Source organism: Macrobrachium rosenbergii, chromosome 2 (assembly GCF_040412425.1).
Source record: "Macrobrachium rosenbergii isolate ZJJX-2024 chromosome 2, ASM4041242v1, whole genome shotgun sequence".
Lineage (NCBI taxonomy): Eukaryota > Metazoa > Arthropoda > Malacostraca > Decapoda > Palaemonidae > Macrobrachium > Macrobrachium rosenbergii.
In genome coordinates, this window is record NC_089742.1 from 73,011,762 (window position 1) to 73,025,704 (window position 13,943).

The 13,943-nt window shown below is 45.9% G+C and overlaps 1 protein-coding gene across 1 annotated transcript in view; it reads right to left on the reverse strand.

Moving 5' to 3' along the window:
- The window catches only part of kel (kelch protein), a 91,987-nt gene that overhangs the window by 54,259 nt on the left and 23,785 nt on the right, over positions 1-13,943 (reverse strand). The gene's annotated exons all lie outside the window — the stretch shown is intronic.

Sequence of the window (13,943 nt, forward strand, 5' to 3'; positions counted from 1 at the left end):
CTCGAACATCCCTTAAATAATGAGATGCAAACAGTTGAATTACACCTCCAGTAAGTAGAGTCTATAAGAGACTGGAGAGACAACGACTTGTGAAAAGCCAAAGATGTCGTGAATGGCTCTCACTTCATGTGCTTTCACTCTAAGGAGCTGAAAAGGTGCTTATCTTCACAAGACAGATGCGCTTCTTTGATGATATCCTTAATGAAAAAAAGCCTGGGCATTTTTAGAGATTGGTCTAGTAGGATCCCTGACTGAGCACCAGAGACTTTCGACTGTACCTCCCAGCTGTTTCTTTTTATCAAGGTAGAATTTGAGGCTCCTAACAGGACACAGAGTCCTCTCCAACTCTTGCCCTGTCAAAGACGAGAGACCTTTAACTTCAAAGCTTCTTGGCCATGGTTTAGAAGGGTTCTCATTCTTTGCTAAGAAGAAGGGTTTGAAGGAGCATATTGCAGAGTCTTTCTTAAACCCAACAGAACCTTCTAAGGCTTGTAGTTCGCTTATTCTCTTAGCAGAAGCAAGAGCAAAGAGAAACAGTGATTTCCTGGTCAGATCCCTGAAGGAAGCTTTTTGAGGAGGTTCAAATTTTTGGACATTAGGAATTTTAAAACTACATCCAAATTCCAACTGGGAGGTCTCAGGGTCTTATTTTGACGTTTCAAAAGACCTTATGAGGTCGTGAAGGTCTTTATCTTCAGAGATATTCAGACCTCTGTGTCTGAATACTGAAGCCAGCATACTCCTGTAACCTTTGATTGTAGGTACAGGCCAGGTTGCACTGCTCCTCAGATAGAGAAGGAAGTCAGCAATGCCATTCACAGAGGTACTGGAAGAGGATATCTTCTGAGTCTTGCTCCATCTTCTAAAAACCTCCCACTTCGACTGGTAGAGGCGCAAGGTTGAGGTTCTCCTGGCTCTGGCAATAGCCTTTGCAGCCTTGCGCGAAAATCCCTTCGCTCTGACCAGTCCTTCGACAGTCTGAAGGCAGTCAGATTGAGAGCGGGAGAGATTCTTGTGGAATCTGTCGAAGTGGGGCTGTTTGAGAAGATCATTCCTGTGTGGCAGCGATCTGGGAAAGTCCACCATCCATTCCAGTACCTCTGTGAACCAATCTTGAGCTGGCCAAAAAGGGGCGATCAGGGTCAGTTTGGTGCCTTTGAAGAACCGAACTTTCTTATTACTTCTCCCAAGATCTTGAATGGGGAAAAGCATACCCATCTATCCCGGACCATTCTAGGAGCAGACCGTCTATGGCAACTGCCCTTGGATCCGAGATCGGGGAGCAGTAGTTTTCCAAACTTGCGTTCCAGTGGGTTGCAAAGAGGTCGATATTCGGTCTTCCCCAAAGGCTCCACAGCTTTTTGCAAACTTCTGAGTGGAGAATCCACTCCGTGGGAAGGACTTGATCTTTTCTGCTGAGTAGATCCGCCCTCACATTCCTTTCTCCTTGAACAAATCTGGTGAGGAGTCTGATCTTTCTCTCCTCCGCCCACAACAGCAACGTCCTTGCTGTTTGTACAGGGAGAAGGAATGTGTTCCTCCCTGTTTCCTGATATAAGCCAGGGCTGTAGTGTTGTCCGAGTTCACTTGAATCACTGATCCCTGTGACTAGTGGCTTGAACTGGATGAGAGCTATATGAATGGCTGACAGTTCTTTCTTGTTGATGTGCCAGCTCACCTGTTCTCCCTTCCAGGTGCCTGACACTTCTCTTGAGCTGAGTGTTGCTCCCCATCCCGACTCTGAGGCGTCTGAGAACAACACTAGGTGAGGGCTCGGTAACTGAAGAGGCAATCCTCAGTTTAATTTGTGAGGGTCCAACCACCAACGGAGATCCTCCTTTACAGAGATGAAATCTGGAACGACGCTGCTAAGTCCTGAGACTTCTGATCCCATCTCTTTCAGGTAGAATTGAAGGGGTCTGAGGTGAAGCCTTGAAGAACTCTTCCAAGGAAATGGTCCCCAGCAGACTCATCCATTCCTCGCTGAACAATGTTCTTTCCTAGAAAGACTGTCAACTTCTCCAGGCAGCGTTCTCTTCTTTCCAGGGATGGAAAAACTAGAAAACCCCAAGAATCCATCTGAATCCCCAGATAAACAATGCTCTGCTGAGGAATCACCTGGAACTTCTCTAGGTTTACTAACAGTCCTAGGGACTGGGTCAGGTTTAAAGTGATAGACAAGGTCCTCCAGACAACTCTCCTTTGAATTGGCCGAATCAGCCAGTCGTCGAGATACATCGAGATCCTCACCCCCCTCTAGATGTAACCAGTGAGCCACATTCCTTAAAATGCCCGTGAACACTTGGGGGCTGTGGAAAGTCCAAGCACAGGGCCCTGAATTGAAAGGTTCTTCCCTGAATCACCATGAACCTTAGGAATTTCCTTGAAGAGGGATGAATGGGAATGTGGAAATAAGCATCCTGAAGGTCCAGGGAGACCATCCAATCTCCCTGACGAAGAGCAGAAAGAACTGAAGAGGTCGTCTCCACGTTGAACTTCTTCTTGATAACGAAAGAAGTTCAGGGCGCTCACATCCAGAACCGGCCTCCACCCCGAAGATTTTGGCACCAGAAAAAAGCCGATTGTAAAACCCCCGGGGAATGGAGATCTTGAACCGGTTCTATGGCAGACTTTTCCAGCATTTGTTCCACCGCTTGAAGAAGGGCCTGGTTCTTGACAGGATCCTTGTATCTGGCTGATAACTCCTTGGAGTTGTTGTCAAGGGAGGACTCTCCTGAAGGGGATGAGATAACCTTTCCTTAAAATAGAGAGGAACCAGTCGTCCGCCCCCTCTCTGTGCCCAGACTTCGGCAAATCTCAGTAGTCTGGCACCCACTGTTGTCTGGAGTACTTGATTTTCACTTCATATTGGACTTCCTGGAAGGGAGGAAGACCTTCCTCTTCTCTCTGGTCTTCGCTTCCTGAATGTGGACCTGGATGAAGGACCCCCTTGAAAGGGCTCCTGAAAGGGGAATCTTCTCCTTCTTGGCAATAGGGAACAGCAGGTCTCATTCTCTTGGACGACTGAGCCAGAAGATCCTGGGTCGCCTTTCTCCGACAAGGAGCAAGAAATCTCCTTAACAGTTTCTTGGGGAAAAGATGGACTAGATAGAGGAGCAAATAGAAGAGAAGACCTCTGGAAGGAGACACGGATTTGAGTGAGGAAGGAGCTGAATACTGACCTCTTCTTAAGCAGGCCAGCTCGAACAAGGCAGCGATTCCGAGGATCCGTCCCTCCCAGCTTTGTCCAGGCAAGACAACACACTAACAAGGTCATCCATACTGAGAATTTGGGGTCCCAAGACTCCTCCTGGCCAAAGCCCCAAGAGACCAATCCATAAAACTGAATACTTCCAAAACTCTAAAAAGGCCCTTGAGGAGATGGTCCAGTTCACACATTCCCCAAGAAGCCTTTGCCGAAGGGAGAGAAAGCCTCCTGGAGGAGTCTACCAGAGACAAAAATCTGAGCCAGCAGATGAGGGGAGACCCTAACCCCATAGGCTCCCTTGGTCTCGTACCAAATTCCAGACTTTCCCAAAAGCCTAGAAGGAGGAAAAAGAGAAAACAGTCTTGCCTGCATCCTTCTTTCGACTGCATCCACTCTCCGAAACCTTTAAAAGCTTTCTTCATGGAGATCGTAGGGCGCATCTTAACAAAAGAGGAAGATTTCGAAGCTTGGTTTAGTAGATCCCATTGAACCAGGAGAAGGAGGGGCAGCATGGCTGAGGAGAGTCTCCAAACTCCTGAACTAGTAAAGAAGCCAACCTTTTATAATCTGAAATCCTTGATGTCTTTAGGGGATTCATCCTCTGATAACTTCAGGCCAAAGGAGCAGAACGGAGAGGAAGGCATTGAAAGAAGAAGAGCGCCTATCAGGAGAAGGCCTTTTGTCCACTGGATCCGGAGAAGCACTCCTGTCCATCAGAAGAAGCAGCTGCCAGAAGAGGAGCCCTTGCTGCCAGACTGGCGCCTGACAGAGAGGGGGCTTGTCCAGAAGAGCCTGCCAGGGAGAGGGGCGCCTATTACCAGAAGAACGCCTGGTAGGAGAGCGGTGCTTGCTGGAAGGAGGGAGCTTATCGGAGACGAAGAGGCGCCGAGAAGAAGAGCGCCTGTCCTACCAGAGGAGACTATCAGGAAAGAGCGTCTGTGAGGAGAAGAGCGCCTGGAAGGAGAGGCGCTTCCCTGATGATGAGCGCCTGGCAGAAACGCTACCAGCTTGGAGAAGAGCGCCTTGAAGAAACAAGTTTGCTGCTGGAAGGGCGCTTGACAGGAGAAGAACGCTTCAAGAAGACGCTTGCTAGAACTCTTGACTTAATCGGGAAGAAAATCATCCTTCCTACGAGAAGAGCTCTTTGATAAAGATCCCACAAGAGCTGACAACTGTTCCTGGAGACCAACCAAAATCTGCTTCATGGACTCCTTGAACTACTGAAGAAGGAGGAGGGGATCTTCGACTCTCTTCTTGAAACAGGAGAATCCTCCGGGAAGCGCTCAGGGCTCGAATCCACTGCTTCTCCTCTGGGAGCCTTCCAAGTCTCTTCAGAGGGCGCGACTCCTCAGCCGAACTCCAACCACGCCTCGGTGAGGACGAAGTCAGAAGAAGAGAAACACTTCCTCAGGATGCCTTTTCTATGGCGATCCAAGGCAGCCTGGGACGCAACAACAGGATCTGCCGAAGGGACGCCTGACCGTTGGGGATGCTCTCATCCTCCCTTGCGGCTGTCGACATTCCTCCTCCACTGGTCCTGGGAGTTTGGAAGAGGTCTAGGCCTAGGAGCAATGCGGAGCCGATCAGACGCCCCTCCACTGCACTGGGGACACTGCACAAATCACTGTCACTCTTACCTTCTTTCATCCATACGCATCTGCAATTTCATCCTAAGGATCTCCGCCTTCATAGCAGCCATTTCAGAAGACGAATCCACAGGTTCGTGAAGGGAGAAGGGGCTGAAACCAAAGTATTAGGAGAATCTGGAAGAGTGTTATTTTCTAAATCAAGCTCAGCAGAAAGAGACCTACTAGAGCTTCTAGAAGAAGCCTTCCTAGCTCTATCCTTTCCAAGCTTCTTCAAATAAGAAGTCAAACCTTCCATTCCAGTTTTCAGACATATTCTCACATTCTTACACCTATTGTCCAATGAACAATCATTCTCCCTACACCTCAACATACAGTGTGAGGGTCTACCGAAGCTTTCGGCAACCTCACCTTACAATCTTGCCTACACACACACGAAACACAGGTGTAACATTGATCAGACATCTTAACAGAAAAAACCAAAAGCAAATCAAAAACAGTCCACAATAGCGTATGCCAAGCCAAAGATCCAATACGTCACCAAAATCAGTCCAAAAAATCCTCAGCAAGCGAAAAAATGAAAATCAAAGCAGAAGGAACCAACAACAGATGTTGCCAGAACCAGCGACAGAGAAAATCTGATTAGAAAACGGGAATGGTTCCTATTCCCGCCACCCAGCGGCGGGAATGGTAGATCACCTGACCTACCTGTTGCGTGTGCCGCGAGATTTGAAATTCTATCGGGAACGCCGGAGACTATAGCTAAGTATATATCTGACGGGTAAGTTGCATGTACAAAAACGTGTTGTTAGACCATCAATTTTTGAGTGAAAGCAAAGTGGTTATATATACCTGAAGGAGTAGATGATTGAAATGAAAGGGCGACAGAGAATGCCTACAAGAGGCTTGAGTGTGCCTAAAAGAGGCTCGAGAATATTTTGAATCCTGACTTGGAGACTGGAAAGCAGACCGAGGCATCTGCGATGTAGAATGCAGTTGAAGAAAATGCCTAGAATGCTCAGGAGTAGCCCAAGTCAACAAAGAAGGGGGCCGAGACTGCAAGTGTGATGCCTGAGAATAATGGGAACTACAATAGAAGCTACTTTCTCGAAAAGCAGGCGTCATAAAAGTTGCTGAGAAAGCCTAAGAAAGGAAGAAGAATGTGAACAAATGTGTTCACACACCCAATCGCAGCTACTCCCACAAAAATATCTCACGTCGGACAAAAAGCATGACGATGAACCAGCATAACCAGACTGCCTGGGAGACCGAGAAGAACGTGGGTGCCTGGTGCCAGGCGAGTCTAACGATACAGAAACGTTTGGTGTTAGGCGAGTGCCTGCTGTCAAGTGCATGTCCAATGGCAGGAAAGTGCCTACTGGCAAGAGAGCTTCCGATGCAAGGTAAGCACCTGCTGTCAGGCCAGCACCTGCTTCCAGGCGAGTGCCTGCTGTCAAGCAAGTCTACAATGTCAGGCGAACACCTCCGAGTGAATATCAAATCATCTTGCGAGGGAAGGCTACTGGGATTGCTAGGAGTAAGCAGCCTCCAACAGGGCCTACAGGATACAAAATCGGATACTGAGTGCGCTTAACCTTACCTAGCATATCTACCTCCTGCCTGGTTTTTGGTTTTTAAACGGTCACTCCACAAGCACAGTTGCAGGCACACTACACTGTTCATGTTACATGCAGTTATATATGTAAATTGAAACAGTTTTACTTTATAGCTTTCTCTTTCATACTGTTATTACATTATAAAACTGACACTGAATCTCCTTATTTATAATTTAATCGTCTTTAGCATTATTACCCTATTTAATTTTTCATCAGTCTGTTTATTTTAACCCTTGAGCATTACCCTTTTTTGCAATAAGAATGTTACTAAACTAATTTTTAATGAAATTCTGTCTTGCTTTGACCTTGTCATTTAAAATCTTTCAGTGACATACCTGTTTCCCTGTACCTTGCCAACCTGCACATGACACACGCCAGGTTGGCCAGAGGAAGAAGACAATGGGCACAAAAAGCTCCCACTCCTGGACATACCCTGTTTCCCTGTACCTCCAACAGTAGGAGGCAGCAAAAGAGTAGTCTGATTGCTGATGAAGTATTAGCAGAAGCTTTTAGACTTAAACTAACCATGAGGTGTCTTTCGCCAACAACACAAACATATTTACCCCTGCCCAAGGTGCAGTACCATACACATAACCCAAAAAAACAGTCAGTTTCTACTACACCATTCAATTAAAACATATATCCACCTTGTTAAATACTAAAAACTGGTGGACACTCCTGGTACATAGTAGCCCCCAGGCTTCCCTAGGACTCAACACACTAAGTCAAAGCAAAGAGAGAAAATAAAGGAAGGGATGCTTTCTACACTTCCTCACCAAACACTATGCCAGCCATGGACAAAGGTCCTAATGTACTGCATTTTTCGTACTGTTTCTGTCTCACAAGTAATGCATAGCAAACACTGACTTACATTTCCAGTGAGCAGACTGCAGAATTGAAGAAAGGGAAAATTATGTTTAAAAGCTACCGAGGTAGCGACTGCCCTCACAGGTAGGTCATCTTCACCAATTTGGGAGTGCTTCCAAAATGAGGTCCCTCAAAAAGAACAAGAGTGCAATCTTAGATAATGGCTTAGATGGGTTCTTTGCCGAACACCACAAGTTACTTGCTGGTTCCCTGATATTCTCTGTCCTTTGAAGATAATATCTAAGAGCCCTCACAGGGCAAATCTCTCTTCTTCTTCTGCCCCTAAGATTCCATTAAACTTTAACTAATAACAGAATGAGACCAGAGTTGCGCCTGATTCTCATTCCTCGCAAGAAAACTCAGGATGAGGAAGCACGCTGCATCCCCTTGGGAAAAACTGATTCTTTTATCCATTGCATGGATCTCACAACCATTTTTAGCTGTAGCTAGGGCCAGGAAGAATGCATGGGCTCAAACGTGAGCTCATGAGCCATTCAAGGACTATGTCCAGGTTCCAGGGACAAGGCTCTTCCTTCTTACTCTTGGTTGTGTCAAAAGACTTAATCAGGTCAGAGGGGTCCTGGTTCCTTGATATGTTTAAACCTCTGTGCCTAAAAATGGAGCTGAGCATAGATCTACACCCTCTTTTAGTTGATGAGGAGAGGCCTCTAGAAGATCTTAAGTATAGCAGAAAGTCTGCTATTGAGCTAAAGTGGTCTTAGAAGATGAGATGTTGCGCCTTTCGCACCAGAGTCTAAAAACCGCCCACTTAGCCTGGCAGACTCTGTCAGTAGACTTACATCTACATCTAGTAATAGCTTTGGCCACAGCTCTAGAAAAGCCCTTTCTCTCTTATGAGTCTGCTGACAGTTGAAACCCTGTCAGGGCCAGAAAAGATGTGCCCTGATGGAACCTCCTGAAGTGGGGTTGCCTAAGGAGACTTGGAATCGAGGGAAGGAGTTTTGGGAAGTCTACAAGGAGTCCGTGAAGCTCCAGGAACCACTCCTCCTGCAGCCAAAACAGAGTTACTAGGTTCATCTTAACATTTTGGCGAGACTGTAATTTTCTGAGAACCTCTTTTATCATCCCGGACAGAAGGAAGGCATACAGATCCAGGCTGGACCAGTTCTGCATCATCGCATCTGTCGCCCAAGCTAGAGGGTCTGGAAATGGGGAGCAGAACAGAGGAAGACGATGGTTACTGGATGTTGTGAAAAAGTCCAGTGTTGGCTCCCCCCAGTTTCCATAGGTTGGAACAAACCCGACGGTCCAGAGTCCACTCCTTGGGGAGGATTTGCTTGTGGCGAATCAGCTCGTCTGCTATCACACTGCATTTTCTTTGAATGAAACGTGTTATCAACTGTGTTTGATTTTGGTCTGCCCAAAGCAGCAGATCCTTGGCTATCTCATAGAGGGAGAACGAGTGGGTTCCCCCTTGAAGTCTGATATATGCCAATGCTGTGGTGTTGTCCACATAGATCGCCACCTTCTTGTTGTGGACCTCCTCTGAAAAGTGTTGTAATTCTAAATGGATTGCTTTCAACTCCATCAAGCTGATATGCAGGCTTCTTTCCTGTTGGGACCACACCCCCAAAACTTCTTTGGCCCCCAGGATTGCTCCCCAACTTAGATCCACTGTGTCGGAAAAGAACTCTAGGTCGGGGTTCACGACGAAGAGAGACTTTCCCTCCAACAACCTGTCTGCGGAGTTCCACCACCGCAGGTCTTCTTTGATCTCCTCTGTTATTGGAAATACACGTCTTAATTTATTTTCAGATCCCAACTGACCCTTACACAAAACTGTAGAGGTTTCATATGTAACCTTCCCAATTTCATGAATTGCTCCAAGGAAGCCAGAGTGCCCAGCAGGTTCATCCACTGGGTGGCTGAACAGGATTGGAGCGAAAGAAAAGACTGACTTTCTTCAGGCAGTCCTCTACTCTTCTGGGGGATAGAAAAGCCCAAAACCTCTGAGCATCTATCTTCATCCACAAATAAAGAATCTGTTGAGGAGGAGTCAGTTGAGATTTCTTAAGATTTAGTAATAACCCCTGGTCTTGCATCAACAGTAAGGATTTTTAAAGTCCTTCATGCACCTTTCTTTCGTGGGAGAACATATTAGCCAGTCGTCCAGGTAGAGTGAGATGTTGATTCCTAGTAAGTGGAGTTACTTGGCCACTGGGGCAAGCACTTGAGTAAAAACTTGTGGGGCTGTTGACAGTCCAAAACACAAAGCCTGAAACAAAGACTTGTTTCCTGAAAACATATCTGAGGTACTTCCTCGAGTCTTGATGTATGGGAACGTGGAAGTACGCATCTCTCATGTCGAGAGATCATCCAGTCCCCTTGACAAATGGATGCGAGGATGGACTGGGTCGTTTCCATGTGGAATTTTATTTTCTTTATGAAGACGTTCAGGGCACTTACGCTGAGGACTGGTCTCCAGCCTCCTGTGGCCTTGGAAACCACAAACAGCCAGTTGTAAAATCCCTTGGATTCGATATCTTCCACTACCTCTATTGCTCCTTTCTTGAGGAGGGAAGAGACTTCCTCTGAGAGGACTGACAACTTCTCTGATCCTACGGAGTGGGCCACCAATTCAACGGGAGTGCTGACCAAGGGAGGTTCTCCTTGAAGGGGATGAAGTGGCCCTCCTTCAAAACTTGGACTACCCACTGCTCTGCCCCTTTCTCTCTCCACCTTTCCCAGAAAAGGTGGAGTCTGGCCCCTACGAGTGCACGAAGGACTGGGTTCTCACTTCTGAGCAGCAGGCTTAGAGGAGGATCTCTTGATTGGTCTAGATTGTGACCTTTGTCGGGCACCTTGAAACAGCTACGGCTGAAGGGGATAGGAGGACTTGGAGGTGAAGGTGGCGCACTCTCTGGGGCTTCTACCAGACTTAGGGAGTAGATCCTGCATAGATTTCTTGTGCAGGTGAGAGGCAATTTCCTCAACTGCTGCTTGCGTGGAAACAGACGTAGACCGTCAAGGGGCGAAAAAATCAGCCCTGACTTGTGTGACGATGTGATGCCCTTAAAGTAAAGGAGACCCACAGCTCTCTTTTGTTAAGGATCCCCATGGCAGAGGAGACTATCTCTTGCGATCCGTCCCTGACGGCTTTGCTGAAGCAAAAAAACACACTATACCAATCCACTGCAACCTCTTCAGGTAGATTGGGAAAATCACGAATCTTTTTTGCTAATGCTCCTAAGGACCAGTCCAGGAAGCTTTGAACCTCAAAAACCTTAAACAGGTTCTTATGCAAATGGTCTATTTCTAAGGCCAAAAACATTACCTTCACAGATGAGAAGCAGGCCTATGGGCCAAGTCAATAAGACTGGAGAAGTCCCCCTGGGAGGAGGCAGGAGCTTCTCCAGTTGCATATGACCGATATCATCTGAAAGATAAAAGAGAAGGCAGAATACTGAAGGAAGCCTTGCCTTGCTGCCTCTTCTCTGACAGCCAGCTGTCCACTTCACACAAGGCCTTCTTAGATGGAAACAAGAGAACCAGCTTAGGAAGTCTGTCTGACCCAACTGGCTGATCACTCATCACAAATGAAGAAGCTGGAGAAACAGGCACTGCTGGGGAGAAAAAATTAGAAAAATTCTGCAATAAATATCTAAGCAAAGAAGCGCAGGCCGATGAAACTTCTTCCTGGCCTATCTCCTCTTCATCTGAAGAAATAGGGGAAAGCAAAGGGTCCACTGGAGCTACTAGTGACAAAGACAAAGCCTTCTGGAGGCGCCCCACAATGTTGTCCAACTGTCTTTGGAGATGAGCCAACAAAGGGTCCAGTTCCTTTGCAGTAGGTGGGACTGCGTCAAGAGATGGGCTAGAAGGGGCCAAGCTAGACATAGTTGACACCAAGAGCTTGGAAGAAGATGCCAACACGACAGGAACTGGCGCTGGCGATCAGATGCAACTGGGAGTTCAACTGTGGAAGGGCGACTGGGCGCCAAAGGGCTCTCAACGACTGCCTGACTCTCAGGCATCCAACGTTGTTTAGGAGTCACTGGGAGCAGAGAACACAACCTGGCGCCAGGCTACAACTGGGCGCTCAGCAACAAATGGGCGCTTGCTCCCTAATGAGCATCCTGCAGAAGTACATGGGTGCTCCTGAGAAGAGGCATGCTAAGACGAGGAAGAAGCATGCTTATAAGCCACAGTTGATAGTTCAGGCGCCACTGATTGGCGCTCTGACTGAGAAAAGAGCTCGGGACTGTCCCAAGTACTGCACGACGGCTGGGGATTACAGGAAGGCTCTCTATGCCTTTTGCTGGGTAGCGGAGGGGACTGATCCCTGAATGTAAAATGCATTTTCAGAGAGTGCGATTTGTCCGAGAAATGCCATTGGCGCCCCTTACTAGGACTCGAGTCTCCAGAGATCGATGAGAGATGATGAACCTAAGAGACACCTTTCCAATGGCTGTCTTTTGTCACAACTTGGGACACTACCCCACTGACCTCCCTTGGGCCTCCTGTATGCCTCTTCCTGGGGCTGGGGGAGTATGGCAGTGACCTTCTCCTAGGAGAGTCAGTGGGACAGGCAACCACCTCCTCCAATATCACTTTACTAGTACTTTTCCTCACTAAATTTGTCCATGAGGAAACACAGTGATTCCCTAATTTGGGCCACTGAGTTAGCAAGTAGACCAAACTTTTGAACAAACCTTAACTTGAGGCTGGCAAAGCGGTCCAGCTTGGAAGTGTGGGAGCAAGGAGAAGGAGTAGGTGGGATTGGAGGCGGCTGGAAATGGGAGAGATTAATTTAGCAGAAGAGACAACAGGAATGTCAACAGTACTAGACGTATGATTCGTACCCTGGCTAGCTAAACATTTTACTTTGGCTCTAAAAGCTGCTTTCCTTTTATGGGCTTTAACTTAGAAAATTGAGAAGCTAATGTCTTCCATTTTTTCTCATCCCACTCTTTACACTCCTTGCACGTCAAATCAACAGAACATACCTGTCCTCTACATGCAGTACACAAGGAATGCAAGTCATAGCAAGCTTTTGTCAATCAAGTAATGCAGCTTTTGCTGCAATACTGAAAACTAGAAGAGCTAGAGTCTGACATAGTCAACTATGTAAATAATCATTGCCGAAGGCTACTGTACCAAAAATACTTCATCCAAAAGGGAAGATCTCAAACAGAATTCAAATTCAGCTGTGATTCTTAACACCGCTGTGTTTGGTCTAAAGCTGGCAGAAACAAACTGAGCTCTTGGTTGAGTTGTTCCTCTCTCACCCTGAAAGTGGGCGGGGCTAGTCACCTACATAAGCTAAAGTATGTCGCTACCGCGAATTTCAAAATTTAAGCTGCTGTCAAGTACAAACTCTTAACTAAGTAATTATTGGGTAAGTTACTTATATAAAAACAGCTATCATAACAGAGGGGTAAGATTCATTTTAAGAAAATCAACTTCATTAATTAAAGAAGCCTTATTGGGGGAGTAGTCTGCCCCTTCAAACAGTTCCATAAATCTGCAAGAGATATGTTTCTCTACAACTGTTTATGCAAAAAACAAAGATCTAAAGGTTGAGAAATGTGGAGGTGCAAAATCATAAGTGGTTTTAAAAATTACTGCAAGTTTAAATAGATAGAATTGCTTTGGGCAAGTGGAGAAAATGAAAGATGATTAAATGGTGAAGTCTATATTGGCACCTAAACTAAAAAGACAGTTACATGGTCTGTCCCTCCAAAGAACCAACATAATCTATCAGGTAACATGGACTGGCATATATCCTACACGATATAGTACTTGAGCAACTCACTTAGCTTACATGTAGTGTACAACTTACATATAGGTCATCAACACCCAATCATTACTAGTATTTTTGTACTTTTCATTGTTTAAAATACTGATTTATTCATCATTCAATTTTACAGAAATATCTGCAAAATGAATTACTTCTAAAAATACAGTACTGTACATTTTAGCCTAACAAAACTGTAGCTGAATACTTATTTATGCTTGAATTATATAAAATACATAAAAATCACACACTATAATGTAGACGACCATACCTCATCTTTGTGTCTCTGTTTTATCATAAGTTATGAAAACTGTTTCTCTCTCTCTCTCTCTCTCTCTCTCTCTCTCTCTCTCTCTCTCTCTCTCTCTCTCTCTCTCTCTCTCTCTCTTCTGGCACAGTATTTCAACTGACATTTATTTAATGCAGTACAGTATTGTACCTAATACAGTAATACAAGCAGTCCTTGGATTACATCGGAGTTCCGTTCCTGGGGCACGACTAGTCAGAACACCATATCACAAAATTTATAAAAATGAAAAAATGACGGACGCCTTACCTAACCAATTTATAAAAATGAAAAAGTGAAGAATTCCTTACCTAAACATTTATAATAAAAAAATGAGAGAGAGAGAGAGAGAGAGAGAGAGAGAGAGAGAGAGAGAGAGAGAGAGAGAGAGAGAGAGAGAGGAGTGTGAGTGTGAGTGTGAGTGTGAGTGTGAGTGTGTGTGTGTGTGTGTGTGTGTGTGTGTGTTTGCCCTGCAAACTTTTCGTCAAGATGACTGACAGTTAGGCGTACATCCCTCTCCCGCTTATCATACCAGAAAAAGATTGGGAACGCCAAAGAATTATGCTAAAATCTTACCTAATTTACTATATTTCACTATATTTTTCTACTTACTGAAATGCAA